Raw genomic sequence first — 12,317 nt, forward strand, 5'->3', positions numbered from 1 at the left:
GGAGGCTGCTGTATGAACTTTTTTTTAAAAAAAGGATAGATTTTCCAGATCAGACTTCAGAAATAGTTACAATATTTCATTGATGTTTTTATTTTTCATCACATGTGTATTCCACCCTTCCTCCAGGGAGCTCGAGGCAGTGCTTTTGGGACTAATAAGAAGTTCAGGCTAGTTTAAGGGTCAAATCCTGTTTACGGCTGTGACTGCCAAGGGTGGGAGGAGAACCAGCACTTCTATCCTGTTTACAAGCCAAATGAGACATGGCCACCCCGACATCTAGCAGCATCAATCCATGCGCTAAAGTCCATGCATCGATTGCATACCCTCCTTCATTGCTCCAATGAAAATTGGGACGTCCCATTCCATAATGATAACTTTACTATTTATACCCCACACTTCTTATTGGGTTGCCCCAGCACTCTGAGCAGCTTCCAACATATATAAAAGCATTAGAAAAACATTAAGCATTAGAAAAACTTCCCTATACAGGATTGCCTTCAGGTGCCTCAGGGGTTGAATAACACCCAGGGCCGGATTCAGGTTTGATGAGTCCCTAGGCTACTGAAGGTAATGGGGCCCTTTATATGTCCAGCTGTCCTTTGTCAACAACAAATTGACGTTGGTTTTTTTGTGTTGAATGGGCCTTAGAAAGCACTGCTAATAACAAGGCCAGGGAAATGATGATATTCCAGCTGAACTATTACAATTTTTAAAAGATGATGCTGTTAAGGTGCTACACTCAATATGCCAGCAAGTTTGGAAAACTCAGCAGTGGCCAGAGGATTGGATAAGATCAGTCTACATCCCAATCCCAAAGAAGGGCGGTGCCAAAGAATGCTCCAACTACCACACAATTGTGCTCATTTCGCACGCTAGCAAGGTTATGCTTAAAATTCTACAAGGAAGGCTTAAGCAGTATGTGGACTGAGAACTCCCAGAAGTGCAAGCTAGATTTCAAAGGGGCAGAGGAACCAGAGACCAAATTGCAAACATGCGCTGGATTATGGAGAAAGCTAGAGAGTTCCAGAAAGACATCTACTTCTGCTTCATTGACTATGCAAAAGCATTTGACTGTGTCGACCACAGCAAACTATGGCAAGTTCTTAAAGAAATGGGAGTGCCTGATCACCTCATCTGTCTCCTGAGAAATCTCTGTGTGGGACAAGAAGCTACAGTTAGAACTGGATTTGGAATAACTGATTGGTTCAAAATTGGGAAAGGAGTACGACAAGGCTGTATATTGTCTCCCTGGTTATTTAACTTATATGCAGAATTCATCATGCGAAAGGCTGGACTGGATGAATCCCAAGCTGGAATTAAGATTGCCGGAAGAAATGGCATCAACCTCAGATATGCAGATGACACAACCTTGATGGCAGAAAGTGAGGAGGAATTAAAGAACCTTTTAATGAGGGTGAAAGAAGAGAGCACAAAATATGGTCTGAAGCTCAACATAAAAAAACACACGAAGATCGTGGCCACTGGTCCCATCACCTCCTGGCAAATAGAAGGGGAATAAATGGAGGCAGTGAGAGATTTTACTTTCTTGGGTTCCATGGTCACTGCAGATGGTGACATCAGTCACAAAATTAAAAGATGCCTGCTTCTTGGGAGGAAAGCAATGACAAACCTAGACAGCATCTTAAAAAGCAGAGACATCACCTTGCCAACAAAGGTCCATATAGCTAAAGCTATGGTTTTCCCAGTAGTGATGTATGGAAGTGAGAAATGGACCATAAAGAAGGCTGATCACCAAAGAATTGATGCTTTTGAATTATGGTGCTGGAGGAGACTCTTGAAGCTGATGGACTATATGGAACTGGCAGAAATGACTGGCAGAATCCGAGACCAGGGAGAAGAGTCGGTGGAAGAAGATTGGAAGAAATTTAAAGACTATCTACAGAAATATTGTAAAATTAATGAATGTTAGAATGATGTTGGATAGAAATTAAGTGGTTTCCAGCTGTAATGCTTTAAGGGAATATGAAAAATGGGTTGCTAATAGGGAAAAATCTAATGTTACTATTTTAAGACCAAAGATTAGGATAAACAAAGAGGATAAGGATTTGCTGAGCCAACAAATTGAACTGGAATACAAAAAAGGGAGGTATGAGGAGGTCCGGGAAACAATCTAAGGAAAATAAGTAATAGAAAAATGGAGTGGTTTTTAATCATTTTTATTTTGTATTTTTTTTTTTCATTTTGTATTGTAATATCTTAAAAAATCTTAATAAATATCTTATTAAAAAAACCAAAATATGTATTTTATCAAAGTAATTGTACAACTGAAATATAATTAAGAAGAAGTATATTAATAGCGAAATACACACTGTTGCTGTATGGAGGTTTTATTTTATTTGTTTTTTTATCTTATATTTTGGAAATGTACATCCAGTTTTTTCCCCCTTAAATTTTTTGGGGGGCTGCCAAGAGAGTGGGGCCCTAAGCTATAGCTTGTACGTAAATCCAGCTCTGATAACTCCATAGCTTCCAATATTCCTTAGGACATCCTAAGGAAAAGTGGGACATTCAAATCAGAAACCGGGATGATGTCTCTAAATCAGGGATGTCCCTGGAAAATAGGGACACTTGGAGGGTCTGCAATTGTAGCAGGGGAACCAGAATGCTGAAGGAATAGGACTACATTATGTAATAGGCAGTAATGTATGAGGATACCCATGGCAAGAAATAAGTGTGAGCTGTGCTGGATCAAAGTAACCAGTCACAATTCAATGTTCTGCATGTCACTATACCTCAGAATAGGAAGCACCCATTCATTCACTTCTACATCAGGCTAGGATTATGTACATACACAATGGGAATGTGGTGTAATATTACATTACTTAAACACTGGAGTAAATACATTAGTGCCCCTTGGAGCCTCTGAATTGCTGCTTTACCTTTAATTATTTTGTTTTTCAAATATTGGATCATGGTATTTTATTACCGGGATGGTTGTGTAAAGTGACTAATAAGCTTAAAAATAACAATCCTGACTAAAAGCACTGTGTCCAAGTAACTGAGTGCCAGGCCTGCTATAATATATTGTTAGGGTTTTTTTAAAAAATATTGCTGCCAGAGATATTAATACCAGACAGATTGACAAACCTGGTGTTGAAATGATTATTCGCTGTGGGTTGCAACTTTTACAAAATTCAGTAGAATTATTTTTCAATTATTCATATAAAAAGCATTTTCAAGTTTTACCAAAGGGATTGTTTATAACACTTCCTGGGCCTTCCCATCTCATGCCCCTCTCCTGGTGTGCATTTTCCAGTGTGGATATATACAGAACCCCACAATATCATCTGCAAATTGATCAAGAGGTTTATGCAGAACTATGGAAGACTTTGAGTGCATGTCTCTGCAAACAGATGAAAACGAACACAGTATTGAAATGCATTTGCCTTACACTGCTAAAGCCAAACGGATGAGTTTAACGTTGTTCCTGTGTTGGTTGGAGCACTGAGTCAGACAAAAGAAGAGGAATTTGGAAAAAATATTCAGCAAAAATTTAGCAGATCCTTGTAATCTTTTTGTGGATTCCTCTGACTTCTGTCATTGGGATCAGCGGTTCAGATACACTTACTACGATGGGTCTCAAGGAGAGATCTATAGGTCCATTGAACACCTACATAAAATGAGTATGAGCATTATAGAGCAGGTCAACCCTGTGTCCTTTAGCAATTGCTTGAAGGAATACCGTAATGCGATATGTGGAAGACATCCCATTGGGGTTTTACTAAATGCTATCAAAGAGCTCCAGAAGAATGGAATGAACATAAGCTTCTCATTTTTTGAATTATGCCCAGTCAAGCCAGTGTTGAAACTGGCAAGAAAGCTCAGTGAATTATGTAGCAGAAGTGCTAATGGTCTACTCAGCTTCTGACTACTCAGGGAAGACACCTGCACACCCAGTGGGGTCTCAGCCCTGCCCTTACAAAGATACAGTTCCTGGTCTTTGGGTATACAGTGGTACTTTGGTTCTCAAACTTAATCCGTTCCGGAAGTCCATTCCAAAACCAAAGTGTTCCAAAACCAAGGCACGCTTTCCCATAAAAAGTAATGCAAAACAGATTAATCCATTCCAGACTTTTAAAACAACCCCTAAAACAGCAATTTAACATGAATTTTACCATCTAGCAAGACCATTGACCCATAAAATGAAAGCAATAATCAATGTACTGTACTATAAAATAAATAAGACAGTATTGTAGATGATAAAAATTAAAAATATTTTTTTCTCTTACCTGCACTGATGATAGTCATTGTTTTGATGGGTGGCTTTTATCTATTTCTGCAGCCACACAATCAATCAATCAATCAATCAATCACTCAATCAATAGCTGAACTGGGTTCCACACAGTCACAAAAATAAATTAACCAAAAAAGCCACAAAAACAAAAATGCTAAAATAAATAGCAAAAACAAAAGTGCCAGACTTAATCCGTTCCGCAAGTCCGTTTGACTTCTGAAATGTTGGAAAACCAAGGCGCAGCTTCTGATTGGTGCAGATGCCCTGGAAACAATAGCTGACAACCGCATCGGACGTTTGGATTCCAAAAAACATTCGAAAACTGGAACACTTACTTCCAGGTTTACAGCGTTTGAGAACCAAGGCGTTTGAATACCAAGACGTTTGAGAACCAAGGTACCACTGTACTGAAACCTCAAACTAATAGAAGTCTTCTTTTTCTAAGAGGTGTAGTCCTTCCTTAGTTACAAGATATTTTAAAATGCTCCCTTGTTTACGACAAGGGAAGGAAGGCTGGTGTCAAAATGTTGTGACTTCCAAAAGCCAGCCGCTATAAAGGGATGGTGGCAGACAATCCCCTCATAGATAAAACATGTAAAAGCATTTACCACATCCTGGGTTTGCACTCTGCAGACCTGCACACATGTACTCTGCTTTCAGAATAGTTTTGTAAGTTGCAAGCAGACGAGGGTGGAAGCTTTTTAATAAGAATGCATTTGTGAGAGATCCTGTATCAGAATATAATAAAACTCCAGTATAGTCAGTATACTATCCATGTTGTACAACAAAAATCTTCTGTTTTAGTTGACAACTTCCTGTGATAGGCATATAGTCACATGAAGGAATTTATTAGAAATGTGGTGGTTGGTTTTGTTTTCAGAGCCTTTGTGTCCATGGAAGGCTTTGAAATCTTTGGGTGGAAAAGTCACCAGTACTGTAAATATAAATGAAAAGGTTCAGCAAGCATTTTTGGCCAGTTAAACATCCTTGTACTGCATTCTGTATGTTGCAATATTGACTCTCAGTTTCATCTGGTATTTTCCATTCCATTGGAGTAGTTGTGTTTTTTATTTTTTTTTTAAAAAAAGAGTAAGTGCATATATATTCTGCCTCCAAGAAAGAGCAAGTTATACACACAGAAAATCAACAACTCTTCAGGAGAAGAAAGGAAAGCAATTCGGATTTGGCTGTGAGTGGGGAAAGGACATTTAAGATTTGAAAAAACAAAGGTTTGGGAGATGGGTGGATAACATAAAATACAACTTGCTTTGATTCAGCCAAATATTTCTTACATTTTTTGAACAAAGGCTTATAATGATGATGTAGAAAAATAGTTAAAGAAGCAGAAAACCAAGACCAAACCAAATGAAGACAACCTAAGAGATAAATATAAACCTTTTCCTCATTTTTTCCTTTAGCTGTTCTCTTTTTAATTCGCTTCTCCCGTTATTCCCCTCCTTCGAATCCTTTTCCTCCTTTCTGTCAAATAAAGCATTTTTCTTTCTTCCCTGCACTGCCCATTACCCTGCTTCCTCAATTTACCTTATCTCTATTTTTTTTAATTGTATCCAAGTATTCTTTTGTAATTGTAACCAAGTGTTTTTTATAATTGTATCCAGGTAATTTTAAATTGTATCTAGTTTCCCCGCCCTCCTGTAATTGTGTCTTTACTACTTGCAAATGTGAATCCTTACTGTGACCCTTATGCAATTGGGTCTTTGCAAATGGAATCGACCCCTCTGTATCCTTGTGCCTTATCAGCCCTTGTTCAACTTCTCAATGATTGTAACTACAGTGATACCTCGGTTAAAGAACAGTCCAGTTTAAGAATGATTTGGTTTACAAACTTTGAAAAACCGGAAATAGTGTCTTGGTTTGAGAACTTTACCTTAGTCTAAGAATGGAATCCAAACGGTGGAAGGGCACCAGCGGCGGGAGGCCTCATTAGGGAAAGCATGCCTCTGTTTAAGAATGGTTTTGGTTTAGGAAAAGGCTTCTGGAACTGATTAAGTTCGTAAACTGAGGTACCACTGTAAAGGTAAAGGACCCCTGACAGTTAAGTCCAGTTGCAAATGACTCTGGGGTTGCCGTACTCATCTCGCTTTACTGGCTGAGGGAGCCGACGTTTGTCAGCCAGCATGACTAAGTCGCTTCTGGCAAAACCAGAGCGGCACAGGGAAATGCCATTTAGCTTTCTGCCGCAGTGGTACCTATTTATCTACCACTTTCAGACTGCTAGGTTGGCAGGAGCTGGGACTGAGCAATGGGAGCTCACCACATCACGGGGATTCGAACCGCCAACCTTCTGATCAGCAAGCCCTAGGCTCAGTGGTTTAAACCACAGTGCCACCCGCGTTCCTAGGTACCACTGTACTTCAAAACAAATAAAGGATCTTCGCTTTTAAAAAGCTGCTTGCTTCTTTCTCTCATTGGTTGGACACCGCCTGTCTTCTCCAACCCCAGTGGACCCCTCTGCAGCTCTGAACCAAAGTTCTAAGTGCTTTACATCAGTGAGATATTTGCAGTGTGTAGTTGGGATGGTATCAAGGGATGATAGTTGCTCAGATTGCCCTGGCTTTTATTATTCTCTTGATTCTATCCATATCAGGGATGGGAAACTGGTGGGCCTCTAAATGTTGCTGGACTCAAATCTTTTCAGCTCCAGCCAACATTGCCAATAGTCAGGGATGGTGGGTATTCCAACCCAGCAGCATCACTGATCTGCATGATATTGTATATGGAAAATATAGGCTCTGCTTTCTTGTAATAAAGTTGCATTTCTCTGTCTTCCAGGGACATTTTTTTTCCATGCCTCCAAATTATACTGCACTACAATTTTACTGCAGTAATAACAATAAAAAAGAAAGCACAATAGGAAGCAGACAGTGGCAACTTTCCCTCCTTATGTCCCCGTGAAGTTTGACACTCTTTTGATTCTCTTCAAAACAGCCAATTAGAGACTTTGTTATGCCCGTAGAGAATGTTTCCCTCATAAACTGTCTTCAATATAGCAGCGTAACAAGACTTTCTGCATTCCCTATCATTAATTTATTTTATTCAGTGTAAAAACAAAGATTAAAACAAACTCCCTCAGTGTTCCTATAGATGGTCCGTCAGAGGAATTAAATTTGAATTTGGCATTAATTAATGTTCCAGTATGTGCTCAGTTCCTCCTACCCCACATGATACGAAAAGCCTTTTAAGTATTTGTTGGTCTCTGAGGATTTACTCTATTTGAAGGCCTTCCACAGCTAAACAGAAACCACAGTTCTGGACTTGGCGTAGCTGAAAGTCTGCTGTATTATAAAATGCCCATCCTGGTCCTGTACTGGTTACAGATGTGCCTGCGCCTGCAGGACAAGAACGGATATTTTATAATTCCCAATGTGGAATTATTTATGCCTTGTACGTTGGAGCTGATTCAGACAAGTGCCTTAGCATATGGTGCAGCCCACAAGCCATTTGCTTCTCGGTAGTTCTCACACCATAGGATGCACTCATGAATTGGGCCAAACCCAGTCAAACAGCAGAGATCCGAATGATTGGTCGACAGCTCCTTTTGCCATCATACGCCAGCCTGCATCTGCACAATCCATAATATATTTATATCTCTGATGCAGCCTGGGCACCATTTCAATTTCGTGCTTTTCTGAAGGCCGCAGATGCGCAATTCTACAACGCACAGTGCCAGCAACACATAAATACTCAGGAGGCAGCGAGACCAGCATCTAGAGGCTGCACACCAAATCATGGCACAAAGAGGGAGTTGTGGAAACATTGCCTTAGAAGGAAATGCTGGAGAGCACCATGCCAGGGTTTTCAGATGTGTCATAAGGACTTGTCATTTTAGCAAGGAGAGCACCGCCTTCAGCCGTGGGATGAGCTGGTTTTGCAACTGAACTAACAGATGTACATAGCAGCAACTAAAGCACCTGCTACAACCATATGTGTGTGTGTGTCTGTGATTTATTTTTATTTTTTCCAGACGTTTTCACAATAACCTTCAAATCAAATGCATCGTTTCATACGTTGAGTTTCCAGTAGCATTGTGTCCTTTCTTGGCGTGCACAGAACCCACTGTGTAAAGCTAGCGCTCGCTGCCAACGCTGCCAGGGGAGCACACACGGGGTGTAAAGAAAGCAATAGAAGTTATCAGTCATAAAATGTTAAAAAAAACTCTGCTATTTATTTCTGTTCTGGAGGTATTGCTGAATATGATCAGGGAGGACCAGTTGGTGCAGGGTATAGTGGTCGGAGCGAAACAATACAAACTGAAAGCTTTTGCAGATGACCTAGTCATCACAGTACAGGAGCCAGAATCTAGCACAAAAAGAGTTCTTGAACTTATTTTGGAGTTTGGTCGGGTGGCGGGATTCAAGCTAAACAAGCAAAAAACTAAGGTTTTGGCCAAAAATTTGACGCCTACAGAGATAGAGGGGTACCAGAGAGAGACAGAGCTAAGCGTGGTTAAAAAAGTGAAATACCTGGGGGTATCTTTGTCCACCAAAAATTTAAATCTATTCAAAGATAATTATGAAAAATGTTGGTCGGAAATTAAAAAAGACTTGGACATTTGGTCAAGATTGAAACTTACCTTGTCAGGCCGAATCGCAGCTATAAAGATGTGTGTTCTGCCAAAAATGCTATTCTTATTTCAAACCCTCCAGGTCGTGGACAGAATGGAATGTTTCGGAAAATGGCAGAAGGATATATCTAAGTTTGTCTGGCAGGGCAAAAAGCCCCGAATTAAATTCAAAATACTAACTGACTCAAAAGAAAGAGGGGGGTTTGCCCTGCCGGATTTAAGGTTGTACTATGAGGCTGCAGCCTTCTGCTGGCTGAAGGATTGGTTTTTGTTGGAAAACACCGATGTCCTAGATCTGGAAGGGTTTGACAATGTTTATGGTTGGCATGCATACTTGTGGTATGACAAGGCGAAGGTTCATAAATTGTTTAAAAACCATATTGTCAGAAAATCAATTTTTGCCGTCTGGATGAAGTATAAGGACTTACTAGAAAGCAAGACCCCGAGGTGGTTATCACCAGTGGAAGCCAAGATCTCTAAAAAAAGGCCCAATATGGAGGCCTACTGGCCAAAATATTGGGAATTGATTGAAAGAGTTGGAGATAATTGGAAGCTCCAAAGCCAGGACAAACTAAAAAATAAGGTGCGAGATTGGTTACATTATGCTCAAATTCAAGAGGTATTTAAAATGGATAAAAAAGTGGGTTTCCAGCTGGAGAAATCGAAACTGGAGACGGAGTTACTAGAACCAAAGACTAAGGTACTTTCGAGGATGTATGACTTGCTGCTTAAATGGAACACACAGGATGAGACAGTTAAATCTGCTATGATAAAATGGGCACAGGATGTAGGACACAACATTATGTCTGAGGACTGGGAAAGGTTATGGAACACCGGCATGAAATTCACGGCATGTAGTGCCTTGAAAGAGAACATTATGAAAATGGTATACCGGTGGTACATGACCCCAGTCAAGCTGGCTAAAATATATCATCTTTCTGATAATAAGTGTTGGAAATGCAAGGAGGCAGAAGGGACATTCTTTCACCTCTGGTGGACCTGCCCGAAAGTAAAGGCCTTTTGGGAAATGATACATAATGAGCTGAAAAAGGTATTTAGATATACCTTTTCTAAGAAACCAGAGGCCTTTCTTCTGGGCATGGTGGACCGGAAGGTGCCAAAGAAGGACAGAACCTTGTTTATGTATGCAACCACAGCAGCTAGGATTCCTATTGCAAAGTTCTGGAAGACACCAGATTTACCCACACTGGAGGACTGGCAGACGCAGCTGATGGATTACATGGAGTTGGCAGAAATGACTGGCAGAATTCGAGATCTGAGCGAAGAAACAATGGAGGAGGACTGGAAAAAATTTAAGGACTACTTGCAAAAACACTATAAGTTGTTTGAATGTTAAGATTGTGCACGATTAAGAAACGTTATGCTTCTGCAATTTATTTAAGTAAATGATAAAGTAAGTATTGATGGAAAAAACGAGACAAATTAGAAACAAAATATTATGTTTAATAAGAGTGATAAAACTAAATTACAAATTTTCAAAGTTGGTAACATAATAAATTTAAAGGTATAATAAGATGGGAAACAAGATAACAAATTGCTGAACTGGCTAGAATAATGAATGCAATGCCGAGAGGATGCGAGGAGGTCCAAAAGCGAATTGTCGAAAGACGTTATGAAAGTTTCTTAACTTTTTCTTCTTTTTCTTTACTTTTCTTTATATATAAAAAAATGTTTCTTGCATGTTGTTATGTAAACAAATCTGTTAACCTATGGAAAGAAACGCAATAAAAAATTTTTATAAAAAAAAAAAATAAAATGTTAAAAAAAACAAGTGTTTTAAACATTCAGAAATAATTAAAATCAACAATAAGCAAAAACCAGATTAAAGCACATAACAGCTTTACGAGTCTGAATAATAATAATAATAATAATAATAATAATAATAATAATAATAATAATTTATACCCCGCCCATTTGGCTGGGCGGCTCCCAATCAAGTGTTAAAAACAATACAGCATTAAGTATTAAAAACTTCCCTGAACAGGGCTGCCTTCAGATGCCTTTTAAAGATAGGATAGCTGCTTATTTCCATCACATCTGAAGGGAGGGTGTTCCACAGGGTGGGTGCCACTACCGAAAAGGCCCTCTGTCTGGTTCCCTGTAACCTCACTTCTCACAATGAGGGAACCACCAGAAGGCCCTCAGCACTGGATCTCAGTGTCCGGGCTGAACAATGGGGGTGGAGACGCTCCTTCAGGTATACAGGACCGAGGCCGTTTAGAGCTTTAAAGGTCAGGATAAGTTTGCCTGAACTAAAATATGTTCAGCAGGTGCCTTTCCCAGCCTCATTCATAGGCTGGAGGGGTGTTCTTAAAGTTTCAAGGGGGGCTGGCTTACCATTGTTGCAGGGAGGGGAGTTTAGGGGCAACAATGTGTTTCTCCTTCTTCTGTATTTTGAGTTTAACAATGAGCAGCAAGTTCAGTGGCAGCAGATGCCCGACTCACAACAGTGCCCTGAATCACATATACCCCCCCTTTGGGGCTGCCATTTTGAACCAATTTCAACGCTTCCCCATTTTGACTAATCTAATAAACCCCAGCTAAGTTTTCTTGGGCTGTGTTTTTCCTGTGTAAATGATTGGAAAAAGCAATTACAGATGGATGTCAGAGTTAGGATTGAAGTATACGCATACACAAGTAAATAAAAGATAATATAATGCATCGAACATACACTAAAAGGGAGGAAATGCTTTCATTTCATTTCATTTTTTTTTAAAAATTGGCATTTTACCAATATCCCAGCAGATGTGTTAATTTAATGCTGCCTGCATAAGTCTGAAGAGACTGGCAACAGAACATAATTAATAGAGTATTGTGCCGTGTAAAGTGGTGCATAGACAAACACGGCTCATTTGTCATGTCCACTTTGCTACATTGAGATTCTGGTCACTGATCTATAGACTTGCTATGGGTGGTTTTTTCTTTCTCCTTTCCTTGCTCAAGAGACATAGAGAATCAGTTGCATCATTATTCATCTCCTTGACAGAATACAGTGGTGCCGCGCAAGACAAAAAACCCGCTATATGAAAGGGTTTTCCGTTTTTGAGCTGCTTCGCAAGACGATTTTCCCTATGGGCTTGCTTTGCAAGACGAAAACGTCTTGCGAGTGTTCCGATTTTTCCCCGCTTTCCCCCCCTTTTTCTAAGCCACTAAGCCGCTAATAGCCTTTTAGCTGCTAATCCGCTAAGCCTTTAATAGCCGCTAAGCCTTTAATAGCCGCTAAACCGCTAATAGCGCTAAGCCGCTAAGCCGCTGATAGGGTTGCTTCGCAAGACGAAAAAACCGCTAGACGAAGAGACTCGCGGAACGCATTAATTTCGTCTTGCGAGGCACCACTGTACTGTGTATCACATGCATTCAGCACCACCCTTCCACGTATATCTCAGAAGTGCATGCCATTTAGATATGAACTATATATATATATATATATATATATATATATATATATATATATAT

At 39.8% G+C, this 12,317-nt stretch overlaps 1 pseudogene across 1 annotated transcript; it reads left to right on the forward strand.

Annotated features, from left to right (window-relative positions):
- Positions 1-3,119: 3,119 nt before the first annotated feature.
- On the forward strand, positions 3,120-7,731 carry LOC308597495 (protein MEMO1 pseudogene; annotated as a pseudogene). Its single transcript has 2 exons — positions 3,120-3,965; positions 7,594-7,731. The product of its transcript is annotated as a protein MEMO1 pseudogene (transcript).
- Positions 7,732-12,317: the final 4,586 nt, after the last annotated feature.

The sequence above is a fragment of the Podarcis bocagei genome (assembly GCF_964188305.1).
Source record: "Podarcis bocagei genome assembly, chromosome: 11".
NCBI classification, from domain to species: domain Eukaryota; kingdom Metazoa; phylum Chordata; class Lepidosauria; order Squamata; family Lacertidae; genus Podarcis; species Podarcis bocagei.